This window comes from Parus major, chromosome 1 (assembly GCF_001522545.3).
Source record: "Parus major isolate Abel chromosome 1, Parus_major1.1, whole genome shotgun sequence".
In the NCBI taxonomy this organism is placed as follows: Eukaryota; Metazoa; Chordata; class Aves; order Passeriformes; family Paridae; genus Parus; species Parus major.
In genome coordinates, this window is record NC_031768.1 from 73,813,070 (window position 1) to 73,827,293 (window position 14,224).

The following is a 14,224-nucleotide window of genomic DNA, read 5'->3' on the forward strand; positions in this document are numbered from 1 at the left end:
AAGGTATGCGAAATACACAGGTGATCTTCTTTTCTCTGTGTCCAATGCAGAACAGGTCTCAGATGTGAGGTCTGGACCTGCCAGAGTTGCTGGTAGTAGCAGTTCTGGACCCATGATTTCCACATATGTTGCACAGAGGATTGGCTCCAATAGGAGGGGTAGAATATGCACCATTCCCCAGAACACAATATAGACTTCATGCACTCTTCTGAAAAGCAAATGCGAGCTGCAATCCACCTAGGAATAAAGACATCAGAAATAGAATCATGGAATGGTTTGGGTTGGAAGGAAACTTTAAAGATTGTCTAGTCCAGCCCAACTGCTAGAGACAAGGATGTTTTCTAGTAGAACAAGTTACTCAGCACCGTGTCCAATTTGGCCTTGAGCACTTCCAGGGATGGCCCAAATTTTCTGGGCAACCTGTTCCTGTACCTCACCACCCTCACAGTAAAGAATTTCTGCCCAATATCTAATCTAACTCTACCAGATTCTCAATTAAAGTCATTATTCCTTGACCTATAGCTGCATTCACTGATAAAGAGTAACTTACTATCTTCCTGTAGGCCCTCGTTATGCAGAAAATTATGTAGAAAATCTTGCCAGAAGGCACTGAGGAGCTGAAAACACTTGAGCTTTGGTTGAAAAAAAAAAAGGGTTAGATGGAGAATGGTACATGGAGAGTGGTTCCATTTGTGCCTACTAAAGTGGGTGAGCCAGTTGCAGTTTCCAGCTCAGGTGTTGCCAGACACAGGGTCTGGAGATCACCAGTGGCCTTAAGAGCCCTGCCTGGCCTCCTCCTGACTCTGCCCACAGCCCACAGCTGCTCCTGCAGGATGTCAGGTGTTACCCAGCAAAGCCATGTAGGGATGGTCTCCAGCTTCCAGGTGCCCATGAGCTCACCTGAGCCAATCCCAGCTTGGCCTTGACTGATCCTGATCCTTATCCCAAGAGCTGGGGGCAGGGTCTAGATGTCTTAGATGCCCTGGTCCCTGTCTGGGGCTGTGGGACCCTGACTGCCAAGCCCTGCCCTGTGTCCTCAGGAGAGGAGCCCTGACAAGACCTTCCACAGATTGCTTCAGTTTTTCCCAGATGCTTTAGTGTGACAAGACAAAAGGAAGGGGATGGTGACTCTTGTGACTTCGCAGTAAGAACATACTTTTTTCCAAGCAATAAGGTAATAGACTTTCCATGAGTGATAGGTCAGTGGATTTACAGTCAGATTGATTGCCTCATCATTTCAACAAGAAACTATCAAGGTGTGATGGAAAATCTTTTCTTTAAAGAGCTTAACACAGAACTGATCATAATTTACAGAGGCAAGACTCAAGTTAAATTTTCAAGTAATAAGCTGCCTGTAAATATCCTCAGAGTTCATTCCAACATCGACAAACTGAAAAAATAATAGAAAAATAAAAGTCTTTCCAACATTATATACATAAAATAATAGAAAAACAGAAATCATGTCAGTAATCTTCTGTTCAGATGGCACAAATCAGAAAGGGTACACTGGTTTTCATTTTTCTGAAGCTGTTGCAGAAAAATCTCCTGCAGAAATATTCCACAGAATAAGACAGGCATTACGAGGATTATGTGAGCAACAGAGGACTCCAAGGCCATAACCATAGACAGAAGTGTAGAACAAAAATATTGCATTACAAGACACAAGGTCATAACAATAATTAAAGTGTTGATAGAAAATTGGCTCAGACAACCATGCTGTAACATACTGAATTCTTCAGCAAATCCGTGTAGGAAGGCTACCAGATTATCAAGTATCTTCTGAAAGTTCACTTCAGCAGAAAAAAAAGTGTTATCTTGCCTAATACTGGTATATGGATTGCCACAATTTGCAGATTATGATCCGAGCCAGAGAGGAGACACAAAAATATCTAGGCAAAGAACAAAATACATAATGGTAGCTGTTCTTCAGTAACTGGGAAAAAAAAACCCCAAAACTACAAAAACGCACAAAATAAAAAAAAAAAAAAAAAAGTAAAAAACCCCACCTCTTAAAATATTATGACCTTGCCAAAAATATTTGAGAGTCTGGAAAATGACCTGAGACTACAGTCTCTGATGATTTCTAATAATAGTTAGTATTTCTCTAAGTGTTAGGACTAGTAAAACTTGGAGCCTGGTATTGTCTTTCTTTCCTGTGATCTTAGACATTATAAAGGCTTAGTAGCTGAAGGATCTTTCCTCTATGCAACACCCTTTGCATCTTAAGATCTTTGAGACCTCTGCCTCTTCAAATTTTGTCCAAATCAGAAGAAAAAAGAAATAGAATAATCAAGAAAGAATCATACTTGAGGGAACACAAAGAAGAAAAGATGATGGTACAATGGTACTCAGAGTCTTTCTGCATCTCCTTATAAGCTCATGCTTAATAAACAAAGACATTGTGAAGCTTTCTGCTTTTGGCAGGCGAGATTGCCATGTGTTAAGTACACCTTCTGCACAATAAGACAAGGATTTTATAGCATGAGTATAATGATATTTGGTATCCTGAAGATAACCAGATAAATAGAATTCAAATCTCTTATACACTCGATCTAATAGATGGGTGAGAATTACGGACCTGGTCTCTCAGTGTCAAGGGCCAGTAACAGAAAGGATCAGAGTAATGTTCCCAACTGGAGAGCACTCAGCATATGCAAAGGCCAAGGGACAGGAGGGAAGCAGTTTGTGAGCTTTCCATGTTTTGCCTTTAATATTTAGCCTTACAGAACAAGGAAGACAAATCTTCAACCAGATCTCTTATGCTGAGTAGTGAACATAGTCATATCGTCAAAGGTTTGCTGCTTTAGGGTGTCTTATAGGGCAGAACCATCAATGAATAAAAAAAAAAAAAGCTGTTTTCTGTGTGTTGAAGGGAATTTAGCTTTGAGAAATTTGCTACTCTACTAACTGCAAACTCCTCCTACGCTTTTAAGAAGGGAACTTTCTCCTAGTGCCATCTGATACTGTCAGCATTACATACAGAATATAAAAGCTTAATGTGTAAGTGACCCAACTGAATTTGATTTAGATTGTAAATGTGTTAAGGTATTATTTTGTTTAACAAGAGTTTTAAAATTGCCTATTTGTGATCTTGCACTGATTTATAGCATTTTAAGGAAACAAAACCTTTCTTGAAAAAAAGTCTGACTGCTTGAAATAAGACAAAAAGACTTAAATATCCATAAATTCTTCAGCATTCAGAATGGAGGGATGTAAGCTTTGTTGCTAGGAGACAGTGACTAGAAGGAGAGATTGCTTTGTTTCAAAGATTAGAATCTGTAAGCAAAATACTTAGCAGATAAAATAGCTATATATGAGTTCAGTGCAGACCAGGTGAAGTATGAGGCAAGTACTAGAAAGCTTATGAGAAGTGCAAATCTTAAAATACTCTTCAGCTATCATGGCATAATGGCCTGATAAAAGAAGCTCCTTATTTGCCTGCTAATAATTAGGATGACATTTCAGTTGAGATATGAATTAAAGAATAAATATTGATGAATATGTCAAGAGACTGTGATTTACTTTTGGTATTTAGATGGTACAAATTTGTAGGTCTCTGGGTTTTTAAATGAATAGCAATAAAACATGTTGCATCTATAGAGAAAGCATGCTAGTTGCAGAGAAAAGAGGGAATTATTCTCAGTTATATCAAGTTTGCCAAGTACCTTCCAATAAAGAAAAGAAGTTTGAAAACTTTTAAGTTTTTCCTGCCTACACAACACAAAGATCTTTATACTATTTATATAAAGTTTTGACTTTTTAAAATTGCAATTTTAAAATGTTAAAAGCTAATTGAGAAGGAATAATGCATTTTATTTTGTCTTGAAAAAAACAAGCTGATGGTTTTTGAGGGCTTTTTTGAGTGGAAAAAGGTGTTATTTTAATTAAAATGTTTCAGTTCTTCTACTTCAGTGTGATTCAATGAACGCAGAGGCAGAGTTTTCATGGGATATTAACTAAAGAATTCATTTTAAAAACCCAATATCCTTCGTTTGGTAGCTGTGACACATCTCGTGCTGGTGTCCACATCACTATGTGGCAGGAAATTTTAGATATCCAGGCCCACAGAACATGTGTGGGAACCCTATATATAGGCATATGTAATTAAGTATTTCTAAAGTTGAAATATTTAGAATGATTAAAATATTATCAAAATAATTTGATATAAAGTTGTGTTTAAAAATTTCATTGCTCCTGAAATGTCAGAACAAATATTTTGCTTAATTGTAATTAGGTGGCGTTTTTTCACTCCTCCTTCATCCTCAGTTTCCATCTGACATTTCGGATATTTCACTGGACGATATTAGAGAGGTGTTTGTTCTAAAGATATAGTCAGAAAACTTGTTCATATATGAAAACACTCCTGAAAGAGCAAAATAAAACCCCAGCATGGCATATGACTTCCCTCGTGCAGTCAGTCATCCTGAAGCATCAGGGTGGTTACTCATGTTTTCTGGTGGGTGGACACCCTTCTGCAATTTCTCCTTCCGTGCCAAGCCAGCCTGCTCAACACATCAGCCAGACAGCTACACAGAGGCCCCCTCATGTAAGAGTCACTTGGAGATTTTAACTTTGCAGTGTCGAGCCCTTGTTCACAGCAAGCCAGATGATTTTCTAGCACCACATGGTAGTCTGGTAGCTCATTTTCAGTTGTGTTGTTGTACAAGGTGAAATCTTAGCTTCTCTTTGAGTTGTTGTACTTACATACCCATCTACCTTTTGGAAAACACTTTCAAGTTACCATTAGGTTGAACTATGGAGATGATTTAAGATTAATTGCGTTTATATTTAGTGTTCTTTAATCCTTTCCTATCCTTTAGCATTTTTTTTAAAATGTTACTGATTGAGAAATATCAATATTTAAAAACACCAGAACTAACAAAAATTTAAATTCTCTGCATTAGTGAAAATCAGAGATCTACAAGTCTAAATTTACTTCTTTGACAGTGGTAAGCTGAAGTATTCTGTGATTCTATGATAGCTTCAATCTTCTTCTTTCTGAAAGTATTCATAAAGAGGAGACACATTCTCAGCAAATTATACAAAGTCCTAAATCACTCAAGTGTTTTGTCTTAGTGCTAATTTACTTATACCTTCATTACAGTGATAACAGCACCTAACAGCAAAGTGCAGTACTTGCATTCTCATGGAGGATGAAATGACAGAAAAATATTATTTTTTGCTTTAAGGTGTGGTTCTAGTTGATGCCATTGGCAGAATAGGATGAGTGTTTTGAAGTATGTCTGGACACTGAGATACCATGGCAAATCACACATATATAAAAATATGCCACTAAAGAGAAACTATGTTACTACTAGAAAAAAAAAAAAAAAAAGAAACCCCAGCTTGGGTCAAGAAAATAATTTATTAAAATAAATTTAGTGGCTTATTTGTTAAATATCTGTATATGTTCATGCCAGTTCAGTGCTTGAACTGCTCCACATCGAAACCTGATTTGTATAGAAAATGAGAGAAGACCTTATCTTGGGAACGTATGGTCCATACATGCTTAGAAAAAGGAAACAACTGTAAAAATAACATAGTTATCCTCAATTTGCATGCAGGAAATAAAGCACAAATACACAAGTGGCAGGGATCATTCAAACAGTTGTAGTTGCTCATGGCTTAGGTATTCACCTGTAAGCCAATGACTTCAGGGTCCCTTTTAAATCAGGACTGAAAAACAGGCACCAAGTTATAATTCTACTCAACATCAACCAAGTATCAAAGGATCATATAAATCACACAATAAAATTCTCTTTTTCTCTCCACTGACTGTAAAGGCAACTTAATGACTTTATCTCTGTTCACATTTATTCTTCTCACAGATAGGTTTGGTCCAATTAATTGCTTCTGTATCAGTAAAGTTGCCTAATAAAGCTATGACAGACTTGAAGATTGAGTCAACCTTGCTGGAAATCCTTATCAGCTCCCTGTCAAGCCCATCTTTTTCTCTGCAAATGATTCTTGATCATTTGAAAGGCAAATTTGGATGCAATGTGTGAATTCCTGTGAATTTTGTCTTTCACAAACTCATTTAGAGATTCTTTAAATTTTTTTCTAATTTCTTAGGAAAACTTATAGAGTGACTACCATTTAATTTTGTTCTTCACCAGCAGGTAGCTACCAAATCAAAGATCACTCCTCCCAAGGAAAACAAACAAAAATCTTTTTCAGATTCACTGTGTTTGGTAGAAATACTTCATGCTCTCTGATCAAGGTGGTTGGGCACTTAAAATGAGTGCAAACCACACATCCACACTACAATGTGTCTTTCAGAAATTGCAACTAGGCATATAGCTGCAATGCAATTTGTCTTTAAAAGTGTTTATCTGAGATAAAATGTCAAATTCAATGGTTAACATACAGGGCAAAATTTCCTGTAATTTTCATTGTTTGTTGACCTTTGTGAGGACTGTAGCATTTTGGCGTAGAACTGGGACCATTGACCTGTGCAGATCTTTACCTAGAGTGGGTTTTGGGTCTCAGTAAAGTAAAACACTCATAAGAAATCTTTCTGTCTCAGCTGTGAAAGCATTATGCTGTGATCAGAGGATAAAGCCAGCCTGTGACAGACAAGTCAGTCTCAGATTGTTAGTGTCATTGTCACATATGCATTTTGAGTCTGTAGAAGGAGAAGTGCAGCAACAAGAATAACAACCTAGCTTGTACAATTTTGGTTGGTTTAGTTTTCCAAAAAAACTTATATAGACCCACCAAACAATCAGATATCTTCAGTTAGTCCAGTTAGGAGGAACTTAAAGAGTCCACTAATTCTCTTCAGTCACTTTCAGGGAGACATTATGCCAGAGCAATTAGAAATCTGTAGGAGTGAATTTTCCTTCATTACCTGCAATGAACCATTATGGCAAGAAGGTTCTGTCAGGTAGTCTGAAGTAATTGCATTGCAAAGAACAAAAATTTTAAGAGGAATGAATTAAGGTATTAAGTCATCAAAATATATTGTCTGAAATTTCCTAACTGAAAAGTTGTATTTTCTGCATCAAAGGAACTGAGCTGATAACAAAAACAATTGCAGGTATATGGCAGTATTTGTTGCAATGTTTATGTTTGAAATCTAATAAGCCTACTCATGTTGTATGGTATTCAGAATTACATAAAATACAAATTTTGATTTAACTTGCATCTCAAAAGTTTGCTAGTTGATGTATTGCTTATTTCATGACTGTTTTATTAAAATATTCTCTAACAAAGAATTTCTTTGAGCAAGTTTCCTCAAGTAAAATGCTTCCTCATGTTGCATAGATGTAAAGCTAATCAAAAGACAGCTCAGTAGCTACTTCAGATTTTGTGATTTATTGTAGACAAATAATTTTCAAACCTTGTTAGGGTTTTTTTTAACTTCTAGAGGAGTCAACTCCAGCTATGGATTATATAATAAAAAAGAAAAATTACCAGTATTATTGCCATAACTGATACTGACAGTCAGCAGTTATCAGAGCATATTGTCCATGTTGTAGTTTTTGTAAGACGTGCTATTAATGGCTTCAGGACAAGGATGTATGTGGTACTGTGCTGAACTAATAAAACATTTGTTGTATGAACTGAGAGAAGCATGGAGGATGCTGGAAAAAAAAATGTTTCCATGGACACTCAAACACAAGGTTATGAGGCCTTGAAAGTATAAGCACAAAATGATAGAAAAGGCCACAGAGCTCTAAATGCAGATCACAAATTATTGATCACTCACTGATTATTAAAGGAATACATCCTGGAAACTGGGTAAAACTGGATTTAGGGATAATAGAAAAATAACAAGTTAAGGTGATACTTGCAAAAATATTAAAACTTACCTGAAGCAGACTCAGTATCTTAAATGAAGACAAGATCAGTTTCATAGTTCTTTAAAAAGTGCAGTAAGAACTTGGGTTAGAAATGACTCACCCTCACTCCAGCTCTTGGCAAAATCCTTTTTGCCAAGCTTAGGATCCATGGCAGAAGTGAAAGGCTGAGCATCGTATCACGGAAAGAAGGCACAGCAGGAAGTCTGTTAGTATCAATTTAGGCTAAATTATTTTGGAGAAAGGGAGGTAAAATCAGATTATTTGAATGGTAAATTTTACTGTCACTATAACCTGGCTAATAACTATTTTTATAAGATTGTTTTGATAAAAACAAATTCTTGCCTTCATACCTAAGGTTTATTACTGTAGCCCATATAAGTTGTATGAAATGTTTGGTATGGTACCTTATCCTTGAGGCTTGACTGTTAAATCTGAATGCAGAATTTCATGGAGAATATAAGCAATCCACACTTTAATTTGCAAGTAACAGCTGGTGAAGGATATGGGCATCTTCAGCTGATAAAGTTTGGATGACAATCAAGAAGAATCCCTCTTTGGCCCAGTGCTAATCAAGTACTTTACTGGAAGCAAACATAAAACTGTAATGAAATTTGCAGATGAATGAAGCTGGTTGAGAAAAAAGGAATAATCATGTGTGAAAATCAGTTCCTAAGAGCCCCTTGATGTGCTTTTCTCATTTTAAGCCAAATACAAGCCCATATGCCTAGTAACCTAGAATATAGGTCATACGGGCCTGGTATGCACTTTCCTCAGTTGTGGCTGAGGTAATTGCTGGCATAGAAAGAGAATGTTATGTAAAGAGTTACTAGGCCAATTTCTCTGCCACATAAACTGATTAAATCAATGGCCCCTATTAAAGGAGGTCAGAACAAATGTAGAAAAAAACACCCATTTTTTTAATAAATACTTGTAGGATGAGATATCTCTCTACATTTAATTTAATTTATCAAAGAAGAGATTTAGTAGTCATGAAATGATGACAGTACTACTGTACAGAGCTATCTCACAAAGCAAAGCATACTGGCATCCAAAGGCTGACAGAGAGCACTAGGTAAATTCAGGACAGAAATCAACATCTATGAGACAACCAGTGTGATTAACTACTAGAAATACTACAAGGAATTCGGACAGAGGATCTGCCACTAAAGTTTAAACGAATGCTGTTTGTCTGTTTAGGAGAAGAACAGTAGCTCACCCAGAGATCAGAAAATTACTGGGTGAAAAGTTAGTCTGGGCAATGTAGGAGATCAGAATAGATTGTATAATATGCCCCTTTGTCCTTAAATTCTATGATTTATAAATCATATTTTTCATTAGCTGCTGACAGTATATTAATAGATTTGAATTCTGTGTGTCTTGATTTGAAGGTATTTTGTTGCTGTTATAAATTTTCATGACTGTAAATTCTGTTAGACATGTACTTTTGAATGAAAGGTTTGGCACACACTGACCTATAAAAGTCAAGAAAGTGATTTCAAGGTACTGCATGCTAAAAAAGACATAAATCCCACAAAGATTTTATCAGTAGTCAGAATTAAAGACTATGAATTTCACAGAGGACCCAAAACATATCACATTTAAAACAGACTTCTTTCAACTACCAGTAGTAGGTGACCATTAGCTGCACATGTCCATTTGCCTTTGTTTTCACTTGTTGCCCAGGAATTGTGGACAAGTTCTCATTTTCAGTGGCCTAACATTGCAAGCCACCAATCATTCATATAATACACAAGAATTTTGCTGCTGAACTGTGGAAGTTTTTTTGGTATGCTTGAAGTTACATGTAAAAAAATTCCTATAAAGCTTTAAAACTAACCTGTAATGATAATAGATGGGCAGTAGGCAGGGAGATTCATGGGAAAAAGAAATGCTTTAAAGTCTGTGTAGAGAGTAGCAATTCTCCCACAATGTTTCTAGTTGTTTAGATGAAAGCTAATGCAATATAAATGTATCTCTACCTAGTATGATATTACTCTACCTAGTATCATATTACATTGATATGTTTCTGTTAAGTTGAAAAAAAGACATGTCATCATGTGATTTTTCTTTTGTGGAAATCCATACTCTTATTTTCAAAGGTACTAAAGAGAGATGTAGCAACCTTACAATGATTTTCCTTCCTCCTCATAATCAATGTGTTTCTCTGTATCTGTTTGAAGGCTGTAAAGGCACCCAAAGCACTTGTGGCAAATACAAAGAAGTTCAGTAAAAATAAGGTCTGGAAAAAGGGGCACTTTCTAGTCAAACAAAGATTTAACCAGCTTTCACTGTGCAGAGTTTATAGGAACAAAAACCCTCAAACAATAAACTGGATGACTGCTGCCCTTCACTTGTATTAGTTTCAATTAAGTTGGGGGGGTCTGACACATTTAAACTTAGTTCTGTTCTTCAGTCTCCACTGTGAAGAAGAATAGGTTGTGTTTGTACAACCAAATCAATTTAGGCATTTTTGGTCTGATATTTTCCTTCTGTCTTTTAAAGAGAGTGAAGGTAAAAGTTGCTGATGCACTTCCCACATTTCACATATGGTGCTAAAAATCCATTAGTTGGAGAGCAATGAAGACACAGGTTGATCAGAGAAGGTTGAAGGTCAGATTTAAATAGATGTATAACATCAGCCAGGCTTGATTGGCCATGGCTTTAGCATGTATCTCTGACTACTGATTATTCAAATATTGATGCTGAGCAAACACAGAATACTGAATACACTACTTGAAATTAAATCAAATACAACAAAATAGTAAAACATTATCTTTGGACAATATTTTGAATATATTTATTAGAAAATGGTGGGTTAAAAAAAATAGATGCATTTTGTAACAGATAAAAGGATCCTTCAATATGGAGCACGTACTCTTTTTCTGATGTAGTTTTGCTGGTAAGACCTTTTTGCTGTGCTCCTGGAAGTTAGCAGGAAGACTTTTTTTTGCCACTGGATCAAAGCCCCTAAGGGAACTATGGAAAAGCTGACTCAGTATATCACTTCATTAAACTTTGCACTGCTTCTTAAACCTGACTGCTAAGGGGTCATGAAGGAATCCCTTGTGTCGCCTCACAGCGTCTTGTATCATAGTTAGCTTTTTTAAAACTAATTTGCTGATTAGTATTTCTTAAGAAAAATCAACTTGCTGGGGAAGGACTACAGGCAGAGTTGAACTCTGAATAGTGAGAAAATAATCATAAAACCTAAAAGGATTATTCAGCTCTCCTTTAAGAGCTAAAACCTTATTATAATATCTTTGATGAAGAAAAAATATTTTCTCTTTTCCTTGTCTATTTTTCTGCATTATCCTTTTCATGGGCTGGACCCTGGTTTCTGCAATTTATTTCATTATTTTTATGATAGTCTTTTACTGTCATGTTGATGGACTGGGCTTCTTTCCCTATTGTCTCTTATGTTTTCTTAGCTCTCATTCATCTTCTATTCTGAATGGCATTCTTGTTACTGCTTGACATAAAGGTCATCTTGATATTACTCTTAAAGCTCATCCTGAATATACTGGTCTTCATTCATCCCTCATGGTTGATTAATGACTTTGGTTTCTTACCTTAGAAATTACATTATAATAAGCTTCTGAACAAGTTTTCATAAACTCCTTCAATCAGAGCTTTTGAATTAGCTAGTATTTTTTTCCTAACAAGTTAAAATCTTTATGAAATCTTGAAAAAACATTTTTGGGACAAAATGCTAATCATGCTATTTTTCCAAATATTTTCAAGGTTATAAAAGCAAGTAGAAGCATTTGGTCATCTCTGCTGGATTTCTACCACAATGTAATTTTTGTTGCAAGACTCCAATCTTGATAGGAAAACTGACTTATTTCTTTTAATATTTCTCTCTCTGAAGTTATCTTCCTTTTGGGAAATTAATCACATTATTCTTTTGTCTTCCTTTCATTGATGAAACCACTAAATTGTTTTGTTTTGCTTGCTATTTGGTCAGTCTTTTGTTTACCATCAATACACAGAACTGAGATAGGTAATGCCATCAGAAAAATCAGAATTGTAATTTCCTCATAAATCCTTAAGTTAGTTTCTTTATCATGAAACACTCAACCTGCACGAACAGAAAAAGATACTGAAAAGCCCTAAACTGCACTGGTTGTCGCTATAAACCAGTAAAGGATATTTTCCACCATCTTTATTCACAGTGTTCTATTTATTACAGCAGAATATCTTTCCATGTAGTCTACAGCATGCCATAATTTTCCAGACATCATCTCATGTATTCCATAAAACTGCTTGATAAATGCTGACATTTTATCAAAAAACCTTCCTGTTGATCTATATCCATTTCAATCTAAAATGTCAAAGAATTTGCTCTGCATACATAAAGCAAATACTTTAAATAACTCCTTTTCTCTACTTTTAGCTTTAGAAGATCTATTTACTTCTTTATATTCTGTGATGCTGAACATTTTTGAAACACACTGAATCTTGTTACAGTAGGTATAGTCATCTATCCTTCAAAATATACTATAAAGGTGTTGTTTTTTTTTTTAATTTCACATTTGGTTTGAAAACATATGGAAAGTCTGGAAGATTGTTTTTGTCACTTGCTTTAAGATTTTCTGTGGTTAAATGTATCAAATCTGCAGTATGAAAAATTCAACTTGATCAATACAGAAGATCTGATCTGAGTAATATTGCTACACATTTTATCTTCATTTTAATTTTTGATTTAAGGGAACTATAACTCAGCTGTGCAAAAATCTCATGCATTATATGTATAAAGTAACTTATATCTTGGTTGATATGGCAGTAGCACCGCAGTATAAACATAGGATACATTATTCTGAGCCCTGCAGACTACAGCGAGCTTTGTTCTATATCTGAAACCAGTTTCAGAGATGGGAGAGAAAGGTAAGAAGGAAGCAAAGCATGCAGCAACACATGGCTGCTGACATTGCTGAGATTTCTTTCCTGGTCCATCAGGAAATCAAGGATACATTGTGAGAATGGACCATGGGGAGAACCTCAAATTCTGGAGAGCCCTTTGAGCACTGTTTCCTTATTCTGCTCTCAAAGGCTGTATTGGTTCTTGCCAGGACTTCCATTAGAGTAGTAATTGAGGCCAAAGAGAACATGGTGATATCTACGTGTCAAGCTGGGTTACAAGGTCTGACAGGCCTCAGGTCAACATCCAGGAGTCAAAGGAAAGTGGAGACAAGGCAGAGGTTTTTATGTGTGCAATATTAGGTATCTGAAAAAGACGGTCAAGGTTTATAGTAACTGACCTGATCTGCTGAGATGCTCTTCTGAGTTCATAAATGAGCATACTACATTTCTTTTAACCTAATGCTGGTGTGGAGGAGAGTAATAGCTTGACAGTAACATAGTAGAAATAAACCTTGGTTTCTCTGTCCAGTGACTTCATGGATGTGTACAGACATACATCCCCTACCCCAAAAATAGATTAATATAGAATAATTTTAACCTTTACTGAAAAGGGCAGAAATGAAGCTGGAATTCATCTAGTTTTAGTTAAAACAGAGGTGTTTATTCTTCTGAATCTCCTTTTGCAAATAACAGAAAATCAGGTCCCTCTGGTGGGCTATGTAAATAATTTTTCTCACTTTTACCCTTCTGATTGTCTCCTCACCCTGCTGGGGTTTAGCAGCCAAATCTGGGTAACTGTCAGCAATCCCTTTTTTTTTTATGTGGGGGAGAGACCCATCCAATTTCAAATTTCAAGAACTAAAAAAGTATTTGAAAAGCTGATAGCCTTATGATTATATTAATGGACTGCAAGAACCAGGTACAAGCAGAACTGTTGCGGGAACATGGTTTGCCCACAAAAATGCTAAGTCCAGCAAGATATTGGCTGATTTTCCTTTTTCTCCTGCATATGGCCAATTTTGAACCTGAGCTAATCTTGCTTTCAAAATTGCTCTGTGGATTCCATCTGATCAAATACAGTCATCTGCAGTATAGATTTTAACTTTCACCTCAAACTCTCCATTCCATCCATTATAATCAATGTATAACAGGACCATATTTAGGCTGACTAGTTGTCCACCTAACTCAAGGAAGAGTAAGTATATACATGGCCCTTTTCCTGTTTGCTTTTTTGGTCTCTGGCTATTTCAACTCAAAGAGTTTTCATCCTGTGCATGTTATTTCGAGATTTTAGCAATTTCCAAATTATTTATTTTACATCTACTTGTACAACCTTCTTTTAACATCCATACACTCTTTAAGTTGCCACACAGTCATTTGGCATGGAGATCTACAGATCTCTTTTAATTCCACTTCTTTTTGTTCATTCTCGGTGCCTTTAATTTAATGAAGCTACAGTCATATTTTTAATGTCTTCTATTTTTAATTTTTTTAATTCTTTTCAGAAACATTAAAGAGATTATCTCATTTCACCTTTTTGCAGGCCATTCATGATTTTG